The sequence below is a fragment of the Ambystoma mexicanum genome, chromosome 5q (assembly GCF_040938575.1).
Source record: "Ambystoma mexicanum isolate Mex_15411 chromosome 5q, UKY_AmexF1_1, whole genome shotgun sequence".
Classification (NCBI taxonomy): Eukaryota; Metazoa; Chordata; class Amphibia; order Caudata; family Ambystomatidae; genus Ambystoma; species Ambystoma mexicanum.
In genome coordinates, this window is record NC_090933.1 from 57,814,408 (window position 1) to 57,835,633 (window position 21,226).

The following is a 21,226-nucleotide window of genomic DNA, read 5'->3' on the forward strand; positions in this document are numbered from 1 at the left end:
TAAAGAGATCACTCGTCCTAACAGGAATCTGAGGTGGAGCGTCCTCCCTCTCAGTGAAATTCTAACTGATTTGTTCCAATAACTTCACTCTTTATGGGGCTACTTTCGCTTGCCGCCCATCATGTGTTACCAGATTATTCCCGGCCGAAGAGCAGACGATAAGCATGAGGGGCCCAGAGTGGAAAACTCCCGTTAAGCTGGGTTTCATGCGGTTCTCTCCTCTTGCTTTAATTCCCAGTGTCCCTTATCACTGCACCTGCAGAGTGCTCCGACTCCCTTTCTAGCTTGTCCTTCGGTGGACAATACCGCAACTATTCTTCCCTTTTAGTTCAACTAACACCAATATATGACCTTGCCTCAACTGCAGAAATACATGTTTACTTGCTGCGCCCATGAAAATGTAGGCTTTAATGGCTTGTCATTGCGGTAATGGAAGTGAGTGTCCAAAATGACTGTGCATTGGCACCATGTTTTTTAGCTCATTTTTCATACACGCAGTACAGGATGGTGCAGAGGCTGCGAAGACAGTTTGGGATTTTCCCACCAAGGAGCTGAGAGGAGACTCTGGTGATCCATTCTGCCCATGCACCAGGCCCTATATCTTCAGCCAATGCACCACTGAACATCACAGAGCAGCAAACAGCACCACCCTACAGTAAATTGACCAGATCTCCCACAAAAATGTTTATCAGAGTGGGAAGCACCACATCACCAGGAAGGAGAAAGGAGGAACCTCTACAAATGTTTCTACATGTTGCAGGGGTACGCTAATTAGAAGATGGGTACGTACACACACAGGAGAACCAATCCCATGAGGCAGAGCAGCCTGGATATAATAGAACAGACCACATGATTCAGTTTGTCTTTCTCTCCTTGCACCTGCAGGAGGACCTCGAGGAGGATGAAGACTATACCTGCACTCAGCCCATTTCTGCTGTAACACCACCACACCAAGTCCCTCAGCAGCATTGCTATTCTTACCAGGGGACCAAGGTGCAAACTGTAGACTTGGCAGAATGATTAATACAAACATGAAAAGCCAAAAGGCCTTTTCCTTTCCTGTTTTCATACAAAAACCTGTGCATTAATACTGCAGGAATTTCCAAAGTGACAATCTTTAAGAGGGCAAAGGGTTGGAGGAGACAAGATACCTATTGGAAAGCATCTATCCAAAGCACTAATCCCGAACCCAAGATGGCTATCCCATGTCTTCAGACCTTTACTTCTCCTATGCCTGTATAACTAATGGATCAGGATACAGACATATCTCCTCATTAATTGTTGGGTAGCCTCAACTCAACCATAAACAATGGAAGCCTCTCCTCTTTTTGTCACAGACACGGGGGACGTAGAGATGCTTTTCACCACTCTTGCACCAGTTAGCGTCTTCCCTTTATGTCAAGTTAGTGTTGTTGCTGTCAATTATATAGCAGTCTTTATGGGCGATATGTGCTTGAGAAGATGCCACCAAGAAGAAACCTGTGAGAATCTTATGCAGGACCATGGGCTGAGGAACACGCCTCAATAGTGTGGGAACAGCAGCTACATCTCTGGCTGCAGATACGTCTATGGCTTGTTTTGAAATAAACTGATGTATTTAAATTGTCAGTGTGAAGAAAAATGTGTGGCATCAAGCTTTATGCTAAGAAAGCTTTAATTAGTATGCTCAGTTATTCTACTCTTTATTCCAAGTACAATATGAAAAATGTAAATACTCTTCAATGTTATATACCTACGGGAAAGGCTTTGCATGTAATGCAGGAAGAACAAGGCTCAGACTTGCACTACTTCGAGGGAGAAGCTCATCATTTACATCAACCTATCTACAGTGAGGGGCAAAGCTTGTGGAACCCGCCAAACTCACTATTTTTAGATCCGCACATTTAAAAACTCCTTTCAAAGCTAGTGCAAAAGCAGTAATCCTAGCTGCAGCAGCAAGACTAAATGTTTGTTTGGTAGCGTGAATTCAAAGGGCATGTATGTTAGGAATTGTTTGACAACATAAAATCCAAAAAGGTCAAATGCATCATATGAGTGGAGGCTTTAAGGTGTGGGTATTTTGTGAAGTCAGACTGTCCATCATCAGGTATGAAACACTCAGATGGTTTGAATGTTAAAACAAACACCCTACAAACACATTTTAAATCTGCATTAAATGTGAAGACAAAATTCAAATAGCACTGCCACAACCGTCACATTCCCATCCAAGTATACGCTAATTGAGGCTCACAAAGTCTTTAACACGTGCCTAAATTCCGATTTTGTTTCCCAACTCAATTCAAGAGGCATAGTATACAATTTGCACTTGGAACCAAGAGACGGTCGGCTTTTGATGGTTGGGAGTCTCTTGGGGACACATTTAAAAAGTATGTATGGGGAGGCCTTGACTTCAGCTGGGAAAACTCATCTAAAGCAGCATAGGTAATGCAGAAGTTTCCTAATGCAAAATCCAATGAACGATTTGTCAGCTTTTATCATGAAGGGTGCATTACAGGAAGCCAACCTTTACCTTCATCCCTAAGCCTATCCACTCCACCCCCCACATCCCCAAAACAGAGAGCAGGGAACCACGTGCATGTGATAAGTGAACAGCTTTGAAAGAGGTCTGGCTGGCAAGTACACATTTAAAGTCACACAGCCTTTCGCTTGGGAGACTGATGCTTCTTTGGAGAATGTGTGCATACCAACATCCACACATTGCGGCTTCTCTGGCAAAATCCTAGATAAAGCAATAGAAGGAACGAGTAGAACAAGATGATCATGGGGCCTGTTTACTGACCTCTGCACATGAGTGCAAAACAAAAGGCAGCAAATTAAGAAGCTGAAACCCTAAATAAAAAAACTTAAAGGCCCGGACACTGGGCCTGGTGGGGAAGTGGAAGTAAGATGCAAGGAATGGACCCTCAGCCACAACAACCCATTCAGAAGAGTCTATTCAGCTGGATTACACACGTTTTGGTCTAGTATAAACATCTGTAATGGTAGTGACTCGTGCCATAGACCTAGGTTTTAACTTCACTCATTTTATCAAAGTTACATTTTGGAAAGCCGCCTTTCCTGAGTATAATAGCAAACTGAATGTAATATTTTCTATTGAATTGAATTGATTATGTATATAGCGCTTATACGCAATGTGTTTCAAAGCACTTCAAGGCAGGGATGGAACATGGGAGAATACAGCGACATTCTTACAAGTCCTTGAAACAATCAGAATGTGAAAATTAACTACCATAATCTGCCTGGCGACATTTCAGATAGTGCAAGTTCTATAGACAATGATGAGGAGGGGGAGGCAGAATGAGACCGACAAGTGGCTACATTACTATGCCGGACGACAATTGAGGTAGTGCCGGAATTAATCAAGAGGAGGGGAGGGTTAAGGGGGTTGGAGTAAGGGAGAAGGAGAAGAACAAAACAAGCGACAATCGTACTAGGCCTGACGACATTTCAGATAGTGCTGGAAGGGGAGAGGTAGGAGAAACAAATGAGGTGGGGGGGACAAACACGCAGCTATCAAAGAGGTCAGGTGACATTTCTGAATAGAATAAGTGCTAAGGATATAGTGAAGGGAGGAGGGGCATGGGGACAGAAGAAAAGGGATTCAAATGGGCAGACATCCCAAGACTGCAGGGCACCAGGGGAGTGGGGGGGCACACAGACATCATGGTGGACGAGAGGGGAGTGTAATATACAATTGCAGGAGTCCGAAATAACACAATGATGCAAGAGAACAATCAAATGCAAACCAGGATTCAAGATAAGGAAGATCACAGCATAATACAAGTGCCACCATGAGTCTGAGATGCAGTGGAAGTCCAGAATGAAAGGTGAGAAAGGGTAAAGCACCATGAGTCCATGAGTAAAAGTCCAACACCACCATCTTGTGGCCAATACTGGGTTTTTAACAAAATGTATCGAGACAGCTCCTGCAAGGGGGGGCATGTGCGGGGCACAGAGGTACAAACGATGAACAAGAGGGGGCGATGTGGGAGGCACAAGAAACATTCCGATGGGTAAGAGGGGGCGATGTGGGAGGCACAAGAAACATTCCGATGGGTAAGAGGGGGCGATGTGGGGGGCACAGAAAAACATCTTGGGGGCAAAAAGGGGGTGGGGGCACATAGAAACATCACAGGGGGCAGAGGAGTTTGGGGGGCACGCGCACACATCACGGGGGACCAGAAGGGATTGCAGGGCGCACACACACACATCACGGGGGACCAGAAGGAGATTGAGGCGCACTCTCACTTCACGGGGGACCAGAGGAGATTGGGGGTGCGCACAGATCATGGGGGGCCAGAGGAGTTTGGGGGCGTGCGCACACCCATCACGGGGGGCCAGAGGGGTTTGGGGGGTGCACACACATCATGGGGGACCAGAGGGGATTGGGGGAGCGCGCACACACGCGCGTGGGACCAGAGGGGACTGGGAGGGGCACACATACAGAGGGGGATTGGGGAGCACACTCATGCCTCACGGGGCCCAGAGTGGGGATTGGGGAGCACACTCACGCCTCACGGGGGCCCAGAAGGGGCGGGGGGTGGGGAACACACTCACGCCTCACGGGGGCCCAGAAGGGGGGCGGGGGGTGGGGAGCACACTCACGCCTCACGGGGGGCCCAGAAGGGGGGTGCGGGGTGGGGAACACACTCACGCCTCACGGGGGGGCCCAGAAGGGGGTTGGGGGGTGGGGAACACACTCAAGCCTCACGGGGGCCCAGAAGGGGGGCGGGGGGTGGGGAACACACTCACGCCTCACGGGGGCCCAGAGGGGGGGGGGGGTGGGGAACACACTCACGCCTCATGGGGGCCCAGAAGGGGGGGTGGGGAACACACTCACGCCTCACGGGGGCCCAGAAGGGGGGGGTGGGGAACACACTCACGCCTCACAAGGGGCAAGTGAGGTGGGAAGCATACCTGAGCAGACAGGGGCCTTAGGAAGAGGGCCGACCAAGCGTGCCAGCTTACAGAGCTCCATCTTCAACATCCAATCAGAGCACAGCACCAGGCACTCCAGCGCTCAGTGTGCAGGCCACAATCTTGGAATGGCGGCTCGCAGTTCAGTCAGAATGAGAATAAAAGTTATTTGCAGGTGAAAAGCATGTTAGCGTTTTAGTTAGTTCATGACCTCAGTCATAGATGTATAGCCACAATCATCAGGCAAAGACGTGAGGGGAAAGCAGAGATGGAGGTGTCAATGTGCACAAGCCTGAAAGGCCCAACGGGGGGGGGGGGAAGCTTACCTCACAATCCCATGTTGAAGTGCAGGGTACCAGGGTTCACGCAATGTTAAGGGGTGTGAGCCAGCAAGTGATGCCTAGCAGAGGTGTAGATGGAGAAAGAGGCAATACAGAATACTTTAATGTTAAGCTGAAAACAAAGGAAATTAAGGAATTTACCAGTCATTTCCTCTGGAAAAGTAACTACAGCTCATTAATGGGTTTGAAGTGTCCATGGAGCGTGCAACTGTCCACAGAGTGCTCACTCACACCACTATAAAATGCCACACTCCACTGCTGTTCCTCATTCTGTTTTTGGCTACCCAGGACCGAGCACTTCACTGAGATTGGGATTGCTGTTGCTGGATTCCTGCTTTTGCACATTATGGCATCCATGGCTGCTCCTGCTGCTGCCTCCTCATCACCAGCACCACCACCACAACCACCACCACTACCACAACCACCACGGTGGGGCCTGGAGAGGGGAACAGGCATGGTGATGCAAAGGAAGAGAGGGAGGTCGTGAAAGTCCACACTATAAGCTGCCAGCGTGCATCTTGAGTGTGGAGGCCATTTACCACCTTTGGGGGGGTACCCAAGGTGCGTGCGACCAAAGTTGCGGGAAGCCTGGGCTATACAGCTACGGTATCACCTCCATGTGGCGACACCCGAGGTCGAACCACAAGGCAGCAGTTCAGAGGGTTGTCCCTTATAAAGGTGGTAGCAGGTTGAGTACCTATATTGAATCCCCTACATCTGCTCCTGTCACCACAAGAGACACTCGTGTGAGGCAGCAGATCCATTAACAGGCCTCACAGGCCATACATAACAGTGGACCCTTGCATTTAGAGGGTCACACTGTATTGTGTATGTACTGTGATGCAGTACTCTGCAGGGGGAGGAACAGTTTCAGAGTGCTTTCGAGGCTATGGTCCAAGAGCATGAGGAACAGTGCCCCTCCCTAAGTGAGGCCCCAACCAACATCTTCCTCTCTCCACCTGCCCTTCGTCCCTGTGGTTGGTGACCCTTCACCACCCACCCTTCCCTTCCTTGTGTGGCCTGTATAAAAATACCCAAATAAATCATAAAACAAAAACCCCAAAAAACGGTTCTTTTCAGAGCCACCTTTCACAGTTGAAAAATAGAAGTAACAATAAAATGGTGCATGCCCCTGCAAAGCCTGTGGACAGTGTGGTAGTCCATGGACATCCCAAAAAAATGTTGCTGGTGGTGCCATCAAAAACATTTCACTCTTATGCGTGGGAAAATGGTGGCTCTGAAAAGAGCTTTTTTTGGAAGATTTAACGTGGGCAACACCTACTGCAAAATGCTTGCTATAGTTGCAAAAAGGGCAGCAAAGCATTTTGGATATTTCTTTTTAAAAAAAGCTGATTGCCAGCATCAGTAAGATGGATTCCATCTCTGTGAAACATATTGGTACTACAAAATGTAATCTTTTTATTTTGGAAGGACGACATGCCAACAACTCTCAGAAATGCGCAAACAGCCTTGTAGACATTGCGCCTCGCTTTCTCCATTTGCGCACAAAATAAACTGGAGCGCAGCCACATCTGTCTCTGGGCAATGCGAGAAAAAATGACTCAGGAGTTTGGAAACAGGTCCATGACATTCCCAAATGCCTCCTTCATTGCAAAATAAAGTGATATTGCAGTAACATGGCCTAGACTGTTCCATCCACAATGAACAATAATAATGGCGCCTCACCAAAGTGGCACAAAGTGGAAGCAAGTCCACCCACTTCATGACGCACACTCCATACCACTGCACATCCACATGATCAAATCCAAGATGTGCCGCCATTCCACAGTGCTCTGCATACACCTGCAACCAATGTATCCACAAGTTCCTAAAAATCCACACACTGCCTCCTGAAAGGCACAGCCATAGCGATAGCCATCTGCACTCCTTTCTATCAAACATACCTTCTGCCACAGTCTCTCTCTGCATACCACACCCAGGAAACCTTATTGGCCAATCCCCTGCCGTTCACAGTCCCAATTCCATGCCTGTCATCCTCAAAAACCCTGTATGTGGCACATGCGACCCACCAACCACTGCGGTGTCTGCAGAAATATCATCCAATTCAAGGTGGTGGGGAAAGAAATTTAACCCAGGGTAGGAGATTTCCTCTGTTTACAAGCACCTTAAAAAAGGCTCTTTTCAGAGCCACTGCCAAACACCTTTTGTTTTGTATTTTTTGTGTGCCTTTTTGCCTTTTATCTTCCTTTCTTCCTTAGTCTTTAATGACTCTCTTCAAAGCATCTCTTAGATTGTAAAAGAAAAGGGCATTTCCAAGGGTGGACAAACAAATGCCATTGGCAGTAAAAAAGTTCACACTAAAATAATTAATGTTCTCATTGTGGAAAGAGAATATCCCGCACTACACAGAAATGCAACCATGCCTCTGTTTACAAGACACCTTCCTGCATCATGCTGAGGACAGAGGACATAGGGGTTTGTTCCATGCTCCTCTAGGTGGTATGTGTGAGAAAACCTCCTTTGCACTGAGAAAAAGCAGCATCAGTGCCTTCACCATGTCCTTCAGTGCACTCAGCAAACTTGCAGCACTGATATAATACAAATTCAGTGCTGCACAATGCACATCAACATCAGGAGTACTGAAAGCAGCCATGTCTCTGCAAAGTGCAAGCACTCCTTGCAAATTGTGGGCAGGCACACTGCCCCACAAAGCCTCCACTCCCTGAAGTACAAGATTGGCAGAAATGCTTCTTCCCTGTTCATATCACTCATAAAAGAATCTCCCACCATAAACACATGGACTCTCTGCATCTCTGCCTTCTTCACTACACACAGCAATGAAATAATAAGTATTACCTTCTCTTCCTATAAAGCACAACCTCAACACTTGATTGGCTAATCCCCACAGTCCCATTTCCATTCCAGGCATGCTGAGAAGACTTGGATGTGACACAGTGTCAGCGGACCCGGTAACACAGGGGAAGCCCTTCTTCCCTTTCCACTTCACTCTTTGCAGCACTCCCTCATTGGCTACTGTTAAGCAGTCACACACCCATCCACCAATCACAGCCAATAACTCTACATCTAACGCTATCATCTCAGTGCAACACTGCAGATGTACTGTTCAATACTCAGACTACAGGTCTCCTGTGATTCCCAAGCACCTGCATCAAAAAGTAGTGTAAAATTCTCCAAGATTACTACTTCCAGATTCATCCACATCTGCATCTAGCAACACAAAGTACAGGTATGCATACATGTTGTAAGGTAAATGTCTAACTCTTTCACAAATGTATATAAACAGGGTTCCTGACACTTACCCTGCATAACCTACTAAATCAATCATACTCTCATTTCTTCCATCTCCTGACATTAAGTGGCAGTTACTTACAATAGTGTCTGCTGAGAAAGTTTTCTTTTAATGAGCAATTTCAAAACAGATATTTCAATTTCAGCATCACTCTGATTTTTTGTAACAGAAAAGAAATCCACATGTGAAACATTTCCACAATATGTTTAAGTGCCAGATCCTAGGTGAAACTTCAGTAAATGATTATGCCATGCATGCTTGGCCATATCACCCATTCTAATGTGGAAACTGTTCATTTCCTGTTTCCTTCTGTCACTTTTAAAACCACTTCTCCCACTAACACACCTGCAGTAAAACTTCCACAATACACACTGAAAATGAAAAAACCTAATGTAAACAGTGCATTTTGTCATGTTTCAATCTATGCACATGGTATGCTTTGGTTACATACAACCACCCATTTCACCACCATGTGATGGAAACCAAATGAATGCATGTGCACATTTACAGTAGTGCTGTGTGTAATTTTTAATAAATGAATGAAAGCAAAGGAAAAGCATTTCTCAAACATACTGCAATAGCACTCATGTGCCAAGCACCCATGTGTGGGTAAGTTAAAGAAATTGCAAACACTAACATTCTCTTTTTCAATCTGTACATCTTTCTAGGCTTCTCCATTTTCCTCAGCCTACTAGGACTTCTTGTTGCCCTATTTGTATTGTAAATGGTGTACTACAACTCTCGCACTTTGAAAACTGCAGTCCGTAGGGCATACTTATCACGGGACCACCAGCCCCAATACCAACAATGCTGGTGCTCGCAAGTCCCCATTCCCATTACAGTGCTATACAACTGCACACACAGAGTGACATTTTCCAACACCAGACTTTCCAGGCCAACATGGCCTGTAATATCCTAGTGACACTGGGAAGCTACCTGCCAAACAAATATTAGGAATCTGGTGGCAACCTGTCTGCACCAACAGCAGTGTTACAACCATACTCGTAATTACATGCAATGTTACTAACTCTTCTTCCCAACAAATCCTCCTACGGTCTAAAATAATGTGTTATTCTAGTACATGTTGTGCCATTACCATACATAACCACTAATATTCTTCTTTTCCAACTGCAGTAAAGAACCTCCTGAAAACAAATGTCTCCACTAGAAGATAAAACCTAGAAGAAAACTACTCTTCACATCCAACAAAGTATGTGCAGTAGTGTAGTAGTATTATTTCTGAAACTCACACTCACAGTGCAGTGTAGCCATATAGTAGCCTACTAGATTCTATCCAATCCAACACCATTTGCTTCACTCTTACTCGTTGCACCTCAGCAGGCACACTCTTTGTATTCTCATTTGAACACCAGTATCGTAACACCAACTAGTATCATAAAAACATCATAATGTCCTTACTTATTCATGCACAGTACACTGTCATACGAACTGCAGCAAGCCCTCCACACATCAATACACACAGTTCTTGTTGGGAAGGTTGTAATAGTAGCTAACAGCCCATTGCACAATCACACAGCCCTCTATTTGTGCCTGCCCTGATATTCACACACTCATGAACAGTGCACGCAAATACATTGCACAACGTTCAAACCCACACTTTCCTTTTTCTCCAACAGACCGAAGAGAATACCTACCTAAAAGCATGTAAAATAGTCATCAACCTTTAGCAAAGTTTGCAGCAAATGTTGAAACAAAACAGCTAATACAGTCACTCAACAGAACTCAACCAGTTAGCAGGAAAGAAATAAAAAGAAATGTATTAAGAAGAATAAACCTACCAATAGCACTACCACTGGATTTACCAATGTTAACATAGCCACAGTGAAACAGTCCAAAACATTTATTTTACAACAAAAAAGAATCCACTGTAGAGTACTTCAGAATCTTATAAAAATAGCAGAGAAATCACACTCACCCCATAAAACTTACAGCAGAAGACTAATCCTGGAAATGCTCCTCAAAAGAAAACTGTATATATTAATTTTAACCAGAATGAAACCACTAATAAAATTAATCATTAAACTATAAAAAGTACTGCAGAACATGCGCAATGTCAACATAGATACCTTTGCAAACTTATGTTCGGGTGGGTGGATTCACACAACAAGCAGAGAACCATATTTCAATGAATACAAACAAGAGCAGATAAACCCAATTGCCATAAATAGCAGTGGCCGAGGGTATGAAATAGTAGACAACACCATTATAGCAGAAGAAACCCTCATTCAAAGAATGTCTCCAACAAACTTACAATCAATTTTCCATTCCACCGAAACAATCTGTCCCATCTACTAATGGCCCTGCACCTCAATGTAACATATGAAAACAATCCTTCAAATCTTTATGGCAATTCCTCAATCATTATATGAAAGTAAAAGAGAAAATAAGAATAAAAACTGCACACTGCACAGGAGTCCATGGTTTGCCATTACAAAGGACTGCAAGGACATTCATTAGCCTGCATTTCCAGACTTGCTTGCAAATGCACCTTCCACCAGATCAAATGTTAGCAACACACCATTTCACTATACATAATCTTGTCCAGAGGCTGTACTGTGACAACTGTCCTGCTTTAGAAATGAAACATTTTAATCACATTCTCCTTCAAGGCACAGAAAAAGAACTTCTTGAATAGATCACATCCAGAGCAATTATTTTGGAAGTGAAGATCACTAGAAAATCCAGTAACTTTAGAGAAGAGTAGCGAAAACCTTACAAATGGCAACCTTCTAATGAAAGAAAGAAAGTTTAAAAGCACATCTACTGAAGTACCAAACCAAATAAGTTTGTGTTGTTGCAGAACATTTTATACAAAGAGCACCAAAACTGTAGATAGAATGTACAAAATAGAAAACAATGAGGAATCCCAATGGTGCAAATTAGCTCTCCATCTTATGGCAGAAAACAAATACAAAATAACTAACCCCTCAATACTTTACACACACTGCACTGTAAAGCTTGATAATACCCAAATGCATTCACAGGCTATCACTAATAACTTGGAAATATGCCCACTTCCAAAACCTCTCCAACAGCTTAATTTATATGAGAGCATTATAATCCAAAAGTGCATCCATTTCAAGCTATAATACGCATTCAACCTTAAACAGCAACGTTGCCTCTGTCTGAATTACTGAAAGGCATTTGTGGCAAAGTAATTTATTTGCCATTAGATCTTAAAGAAAATGTAGACACTCTAGGAGTGCAATGGCCAATAGGTCAATTTTTGATTATCCTTGTGAATGGTGTACCTACGAAAGACAAACAAATTTGGCAAGAACTAATAGACTTAAACAAAGTTGGAGAAGCCCTACAATATCTTAAAGAGACCAAGGAGTACTACAAAGAAATAAACAGTGAAAAAAACCTAAGGGATACTACCAAAATAATTCAGGCTTCATCAACTGCCCAATTTCAACTTGTAGATCCCATTACGGCAGCCAATATTTTAGAACAGTATACAATTCACCTACTGCACTCCAAAGAAACCATAGATTATGCGCTAGAAACATATCAAATGCGGCAAACCAAAAGGATCTCCATTCAGCATATGGGAAAAAAGTGTAGCAGCACAAGCCTTTCCTCTACTGTTTCCTACTGGAAAAGGTGGAAGGTACGATGAAAGATGCACAAATATAATAGCATCAGAATACCGCTCTTTACAAATGTATTCTGAAGACCCCAGATTTAGACAAAACTTTGAATACATATTCCACCTCCTGTTGGAAAGTGAACTAGTACCTCTATCATGGTGTTGCACACACATTGAAAACAGTTTCCAATTTTTTAAACATGTCTGCTGCTCAACTACTAAGACAAAGATGAAATTTTGCAGTCAAGTATCACAAGTCTCTTGGGAAATATGCGTGGTACAAAAGAATACTGGTTCCGACGTCAGGAACCTATACGGTGTATGCTAGTGAACCTTGGCCCACCCCCATGGTTTGTCACTTTAAGTTGTGCAGAGTATGCATGGGAAGACTTGCACGACTTCCAAAGCATAGCAAACCAAAACAAAGAAGGGATAGACATAAAAACACCAGGAGAACTCTACCTTTATACATTTACAGGGTCAAGAGAGAAGTTTCACCACCACTTTATTGCCGTGCTGTACTTCGTCTGTAATAAAACAATTCCTCCCCTCGGAGAAGTGAAGCAGTTCTTTTGGAGAAAATATCAGTCCAGAGGAGCACCACACATCCACATACTTTTGTGGATAAAAGATGCTCCTAAATTTGTCAAGGACAGTGATGACACTGTTTTGCAGTTCATTCACAAATATGTAATCTGTGACATCCCTTCAGAAACCACACAGTGAAAGCTTAACATTTGTGTATGTAGCTCACTAAGACATAAATGTGACAAATATTGTTGACGCAGATATAAAAACAAAGGCAAATACTACACCAAATGCTGCTTTGGTTTCCCTAGACCAGTTTCAGCTAAAGGACAGATAAACAGCTTCATTTCTTCTTTTAGACCCAGACAAATCTCCTAAAAACACATACTGCATTAAAAGAAACAAAGCTTCAAAGTACATCAAGAATTACAATGCAACCATTGCCCGCTTGTGTAATGCAAACATAGATATACAGTACATTGCAGACAATTCCACTGCTGTTACAAGATATGTCACAGCCTACCCAACCAAAGCTGAGAAAACAGTGCTAAAAGACATCTGGGATGACATATGACAAAACACTGTCACATAAATTGTACAGCTTTGGCATAAAAATGCTCTCCCATAGAGAATGTGGATGCTACAAAAGCTGTCGACCATTTAACAGGCACAGCCCTATATGACAAATCTGAAAACAGTCTGGCAAAGCCTTGGTCCTGCTGCATCCAGAAAAATAGTGCTCAAATTGTACCAAGATATAGAAACAATAGCCAAAAATGATCCCAACAGCCAGGACATTTAGAAAAACAATGTATTAGACACATACAAACAGAAGTTGTGCTTTGGAAAACATTTGCCTATACCAGGTAGCCCAACATTTTTCGTACAAGATTATTATTAAACCAGATGAAAAAAAGGTAAATACATAGTCAAAACTTGTGAAAGCAGCCTCGTTAAACTTACCAAACCCAGCATAATTAATCATATAAAGCTATCATTTAAAACTCCTGAACACAGAACTTTACTACATTTCTTTTCTCCACGGTTTAAAAATTTTGAGCATAGACGAGGATTTATTAGGCACCCATGACTCCTTTGAAGATGCTTTCAATACAAATGAAAGCAGTATAATGAATAACTATTTCAAGCAGTACAAAAGCATGTTGAACAATGAACACCAACAAGAGGAAGAAGTTCAAGCAAAACTAAATGAGGACACTCCAGAGGGCAGTCAACATTCTGTTACAGGAAGTCAAGAACGACTTGGAGAGCCATTCATACTAAATGAAGCAGAATTATCCATGGCTGAAGTAGAAAACACCACAAGTCAATACGAGGAATCGGAAGAAAACTTTGCTCTGCTGAAATCATAACGCAATGATAGTCAACGTACCATTTTCCTAGAAGTAACTAAAGAAATTGAACATGGTCTGCAGCATTAAAGTAAAACTTGTAGCTGTCAACATTATAAACCTGTACTCCTCTATGTAAGTGGTGAAGCTGGTTCAGGCAAAACATTCGTAATAGCAATCATCAGCAAATTCCTCCAAAAATTAACAAGCAACAAGCTTTCAGCTGTTGTAACAGCCTCCACCCACAGGTTTAGCTGCCTATAACATAGGAGATGTTACTTTACACCGACTGCTGCTCCTTCCGATATTACAACAAAACAAATTAGAGTACTACAAACATTTGTCAGGAGCTACTATGGAGCTACTCAGAATTCTCAAGCAAACGTAAATGCTCCTAATAGATGAGGTGAGCATGGTCTCCAACCTAATATTGGCTTTGATTTACCTCAGATTGTAAGGAGGCCCTTAAAACGAACTACAAAGAACTCTTTTGGAGGAAAACACGTTATTGTTTTGGGAGATCTCCTACAATTAACACCAGTGAAAGGTGAACCTATAAAACCTTAGGACACAAACTGTGCTGTATCACACTTGGCAGCATAGAACATGTAAATCTCTAGCAATATTTCCAATACAGAGATCTAACTCAAAACATGTGTTAGTCTGCAGACCTCACCTATGCTGACATGTTAAAAAGCATTCGGATTGGTCTTCTTGCTAAGGATGCACAATCTTAAATAGCAGACTCATCCATGAGCTGTATGGCATGGCACATCTATTCCTGATGAAATGGAATAATAAGCACACAAAAATGCGAAATGTATGATCTTAAAGACAACCCTAGCAAGCTGTATGCAATTCAATGAGACAATGTTAAAAAACGAAATGCAACCAATAGTGCATATTAACTCCACAGACAAACTGGAAGTGCACAGCATGACATTCCCTATGTGTCAACAAGCAACAGCACGACTGAATAGCTTAGAAAACTCTACCTCCAGCACAGCTGGCTTGGAGAAAATGTTAACATTGTGTTCAAACTGTAGAGTAATTCTGAAACGTAACCTTGATGTGGAGCAAGCTTTAGTTAATGGAGCACTTGGTACAGTTGTTGGCTTCCACATGAAAACAACATTCAGTTTGTCAACATCCACTTTGACAAACCTTCAGTAGTTAAAAGGATAGGATGCTCAGCAGCATGATTCCTTCTTTTCAAAGACATGTACGTAGAGAACAATTCTCTTCCTCTTGCATATGCAGTCCCTATTCACAAATCGCAAGGTCTAACCCTAGATCAGGGATTGATTGACATAGTCAGCACAGTCTTTAAAGCTGTTATGAGTTACGTCGCACTGTCACGTCTACTCGAAGGACTATTTCTAGTCAATTCTGATGCAAACAAATTGAAGGCTGACATTCTTTGTATCGTAGAGTACAACAGACTATGTGCACTCTACACACCCCATCTCGATATGTACCCTGTTTCTCAAAAAGGAAACAAACTTGTTAAAAGAAATGCAAACCGAACTTCTAAGAGAATTCCCACCAGTACCACCGAAAAAAGTGAAAGCGGCATCTACCTCATCACGTAGCACAACCACAAACTTTGTCGTGAAAACGCAAGTGCACATCCAACAGCACAAACAAAGAGAAATATGTCTTCTAAAAAGATAAGTGAAGGTCCAGATAATGACAGACAGAACTCTCTGGTCCATTTAAATTTTCCAACACAACTGGTGTAAATTGCTATGAAAGTGCATCAATGTTCGATTCCAATTGTCACCAAATTTGCAATCCATTTACTTGAACGGCAGAGATCAGTTGTGTTTGTTGCATTTCTATGAAGGAGGAGCATTTGCAAACAATCCTGACAACACTTCGTGTCTCAGGAATAAGGCAAGAATTGGACTACTGTGTGAGAATGGTAAGATTCACCATACACACACAGGAAGATCCACAAGACTTTCCAATGTAGTTACTGCAAGTGCTAGAAAGGCAAAATATACCTATAAATGAAATCTTCCAGATTTCATATACATGGAAACATACATGCACACTATGCAACCATGTTGCACAGGAGCAAGTCCCTAATGAACAATTTGTTTATGCAGCTATACCTAATTAATGCAAATCATGACATTGTGTACTGTTTGCAATTCAGACAATTGTTCCACCTTACACAAACTCACATAGCCAATACGTAACAGTAATGCTTTTAAGATACAATGCAGATCGTACCATAAACAACTGCATGCTTACTAGCTTCACACACAAGCAAGTATCGCTTGGGAAGAAAACCTTCACAACAGTTGGCATAATCTACCATACGAGTGCTACAACCAGTGCGGGTCACTATAATGCATACATTAAAAATAAATGTGGTTGGTTTGAATGCAATGATACTTCCATTACTCTGAAATATAGATCACCAGTAAATCTAACAAAAGCCTACTTAATGTTCCTTAAAGCTAAATGTACTCACTGACCTGTAAAACTAGTATAAGTTACTGCACAACAGACACCAACAGGTATGTAGGGGCTAAAGAAAAATACCCTTCCGAACTGTAAAAGTATAAAAAACATAGCAAACACCAACTGGTATGTGAATACATCCATAGCACTACAATGTTATGTTATGTTATTTTATCTTATACCGCGCCAAAGCCCGTAGGCATCCAGGCGCCGAGAGACAGACCATGCAGGCTACCTATGGAAAGAAAAGGGTACTAATGAAAGGTACTAATGAAAGAGATAGGTCTTCAGCTGTTTCCTAAAGGAGAGTAAATCCTCAGTCTTATGCAGTGTAGGTGGTAACACATTCCAGGCCTTAGCGCCTTGGATGTGAAACGCTCTGCCTAGCACATGGGACCGTTTCACGTGGTGTTGTACTAGCAAGAGATCTTCTGCTGATCTGAGCTTTCTTGAGGGTTGATAAACACTTACCACATCCTTCAAATAAATTGGTGCAGTCCCAAAGACGCATTTATGACAGATGGTGAGAAGCTTAAACCGAATTCGGGCCTCAACAGGAAGCCAACGTAGTTTTTCCCTAGCAGTAGTCGTGGGTTCTGAATATTTCATTTGATAGATGATGCAAATAGCTTTAGTTTGGACTTTTTGGAGTTCAAGGATATTGGCCTTGCTTGCCCCACATAGGAGAGCATTACAATAATCTAGGCGTGGTAGAATAACAGCTCTCACCAGTTTAGTACGGTTTTCGATGGAAACAAGTGGGGCAACCTGTCTGAGCACTTTAAGATTGTAGTTAGTGCTCTTTGATATGGCAGCAACGTGAGCTTCGCAGTCTAAGCTACTCTCCATGAAGGTGCCCAACGTTTTAACCTTCTGTACAACTTTTATATCACTGCCATCAATCTTGAACCCTGAATATGCCTGGTCCAGTTTGGTTAGCACCTTACGGGGTCCGAATAGCATGAGCTCAGTCTTCGAGGCATTAAGGCAAAGCCAGTTTGTAGACATCCATTTTTTTTTTATCAGTTGATATACCATATCCACCAGATTTTGGTCTGTGTCATGGTTACCTGTGATGTCAAGGATCAATTGGAAATCATCCTCATAATTGCAAAAGAAAATGTGAAAGAATTCCAAATTATTACAAAGGGGGAGGATATAGATATTAAATAATAAAGGGGAAAAACAGGCCCCCTGTGGAACTCCACAGGTTAGCAGTTGAGATTCCGAGGCGCAATCCCCCCAGTATATCTGTGATCGACGACCCTCTAGGAATGATCTTAGCCATTCTATAGCATTTGCAGAGAGGCCCCCAACTGACTGCATTCTCTCAAGAAATATGTTATGATCGAGCAGGTCGAAAGCTGCCGATAAGTCCAACATCATCAGCAGCCCTGACCTGCTTTCTTCCAACTTAGAAAGCATGTGAGTCTGCAAGTCCAGGAGGGTGGTCTCAGTGCCATGATGGCTTCTAAAACCTGACTGTTTAGTATGCTGTTTAGTTTTACAATGCTGTTAGTGAAATGGAAAACAGTTTCAATATGGCAGCAGATGTGCATGTTGTACATATTTGTTAATGCTATACAATGTTTTCCCCAATGACCCAATGATTATGCACACAGAAACAACATCTGTGCAAAACAGGCACTAACATGGTTTCATCCGCAGTACTTTAAAGTTTGTAGACCCTCTTTATCAGTACATTTTGTCACTAACCTGTAAAACTATGAACTGTTAGACAGCAGTTGGTGTATTCTAACTGCGCCCATACCACTGCAATGAATACGCCAACTGGTATCCAACTTCAACCATACCACCACCACCACTTTCGAAAAGCAAAACACATACAAACACTGTTGCAGTAGGAGGAATTGAAATGCTGTAACAGCAAAACCAAGTATTCCTGCACCTTAAACATTCTTGTAAGTACTCCACACTTCAAACAAACAGTGTGACACAACGTCAAATACATGTACTAGGTTGAGTTTTTAATCCTGCATGGATTTTTCCCCACATACTCAATGATTATGCAACCAAACAGCAACTGTGCAAAATGCACAGCAATGTTTTACGTATAGTACTTGCAATGTACTAATTATGAGGGTCGACAAAGTACATGAATATGTGGCATTGTGTGCAATGCAACATTTTGAAGTACATTACCTAACATATGATTCTGTTTTTCACAGAGAAAGAATCAAAGATTTTTCCTGCATTACCATGTGCAACAAACACAATCTGTGCCCGCAATGGCACATCAAATAAAAGTACCATTTCAACTTCAATGGTATTGTGTCACTGTGTTGCACCACAACATAATATGGCCATGCACCCAAAAATCTGGCCACTGGCCACAACCAACACACAATTATTTGCCCTTTTTCACCAATGGCAATATCACCATATCAATTTGACACCACTCGCCTACTGTAAGAATCCCTCATGCAGTCACTAAATAAGCCCAAACATGTTCTCCAACTGCCCACCAAGCACTACATACTGCAATACTTGTGGGTACATTCTTGGTTGCATGGCCGTATGATACTGCAGTAGTTGTGCCAGAGCCTAGATTATTAGGGGCACTGCCTATTTTTAACCTATACAAACATCCTCATATCATCTAAATTCCCTTCCCCCCCCCCAATGAAGCCTGCCTGTATTCACCAGATATGCCGCCCGCCCAAGGCCCTGTCCGGGGACTACTGCGGTGTCCGCGGACTGTTCCACCTAAATGAATGCATGATATTAACCATCTTTCACTCCTCCACCCTTCCCAGCCCCTCTACCAAACACCAGATGCCCCAAAACATGTTTCCCAGCCCTGGTGGCCATCAACAGATAGAACATGGCGGGCATTTCGGAAAAATATGACGCACATCACTCTTTTCACCAGCCAATCAGCGGGCACGTTGGGTGTCCCCGGACATCACGCCACCCTCTGTGCCAATCAGTCCTGTCCACAGCACAAACAGGGGAATGGGTCTGCAGAGCGGACCCAGATATCCCAGATGTTCTTTTTGGGCCTACGTTTTGCCTGTTTCAAAGACAACTACTGTACGGATTTACACCAAATTTACAAAAGCACGCTTTTGGGACCAAGTCGCCGCTCCTGCCATTTGGTGAAAATACGTCCAGCGGTTTGGGCTGTAGGCGTGAGCAAAAAACATGTGTCCTTTGCGTCTAAGGACAAAAAATGTTTTGGGACCTCCCTATAACTTTGCACCCCCTTGACAAAACCTACCCAAACTTGCCCCTCAGAGCAGGCCATATATTTGTTTTGCAAAGTTTGGTAAGGATTCGTCTAGAGGGAGCACATTTATATAGGAAGAACAGTTTTTGGGCTGCTTATGAGTTGAGCAAATTATCCATAACTACACAGCCGCTACTGCAGACCGTGTAATGTGTACATAGGTGGGTGCATGCAGACTACAGATTAGACCCTGCACTACCTGTTTTTAACAAGCGCAATCAAGATTATGTAACCTTTTCTTTTTAGAGCAAGGCCCCAGAAAACTGACAGAGGAGTTTTGTTCAAATTAACCTGTTGAGAGGCAGATAAGTAATTCATTGCATCTGCCCCTCCTCTGTCTCCATATAGTAGAAACTAGAGGGCTTCTTGCTGCTATACTGCAAAGACGAGAGACGATATTCAATAAGACAACCCCAACGCCCTTGTCCTGGAAAAATAGAAGAGATGAATCTGCAAACTCTAGAAGAAATGTACACGCTGTAATTTAAGATGACCAGAGCAAGTGACATCACTGCCAAAATGACATTCGTAGACACACTGAACATGAAGCAGATATGCACTCACCATGAAGAAATACAGACACTAGGTCAAACTTGCTTTTAGACAAGACGAATATTACCTGCAACAATAGACATGAGTAACATAACAATCAATGTACATGCTGAAATACAAGACAAACAAGATACATATAAAGCTTGCTAAACATAGAAACACAACAGTAATGAGTGACCATTCTGAATAAAATGACAGCAAAGGCATGTTAGCGCAAATGGGAAGCCTTGGAGATGCCTCAAAGCTGCGGGGAGATTCAATGTGTGCTGAAATTAGCTAAAATACAGACATGTGCAGGCCGGACAGTGGCTGTATAGCCCCCTCCAAGGTTACTGTTAAAAGGGAGGATTGGATGGCTCTGAGAAGAACAAAGTAACAATTCACATGCGTTAGGCATATTTCTCTTAGATTAAGTAGAAGAATCAGCAGCCTTTCAATGCCAGGTATCCATTAATTAGAAGCTCAATACTGCATGGGCAGTAGCTCGACCAAGCCTCCAGTGGCCAGCGAAAGTAATAGCTCAAATTAATACGAGTGCTAAAATCATAAAGTAGAGTAGAATCATTCAAAACATGGTCTCCTCACACGTGATTTATAATTGAAGAACAGTGTCCATTCATGAAGTCCAGACCCGGATAGACACCTGCCTCAACTCCCCAGGTTCCAAGAACGAGAGACGCTAGACAAGGTCAAGTACAAAGCTAGATACCCTGGCATGTCTCCTAGAAAATCAAGGATGGTGTCTTATTCAATTAGAAGAAGCAGCTCCCTGATGTCACTCCTCCCACAATTATTTTTGCTCATGTGCTGATGACCTGCCAAATATCCAAGGTTGGTAAAACCAATGCCAAACCAATAACAGCTTTCAAAACGAGACGGCTGTATATTTGTTGCACTAGCCAATTATCTGTTGCTAAGATGATATATCTT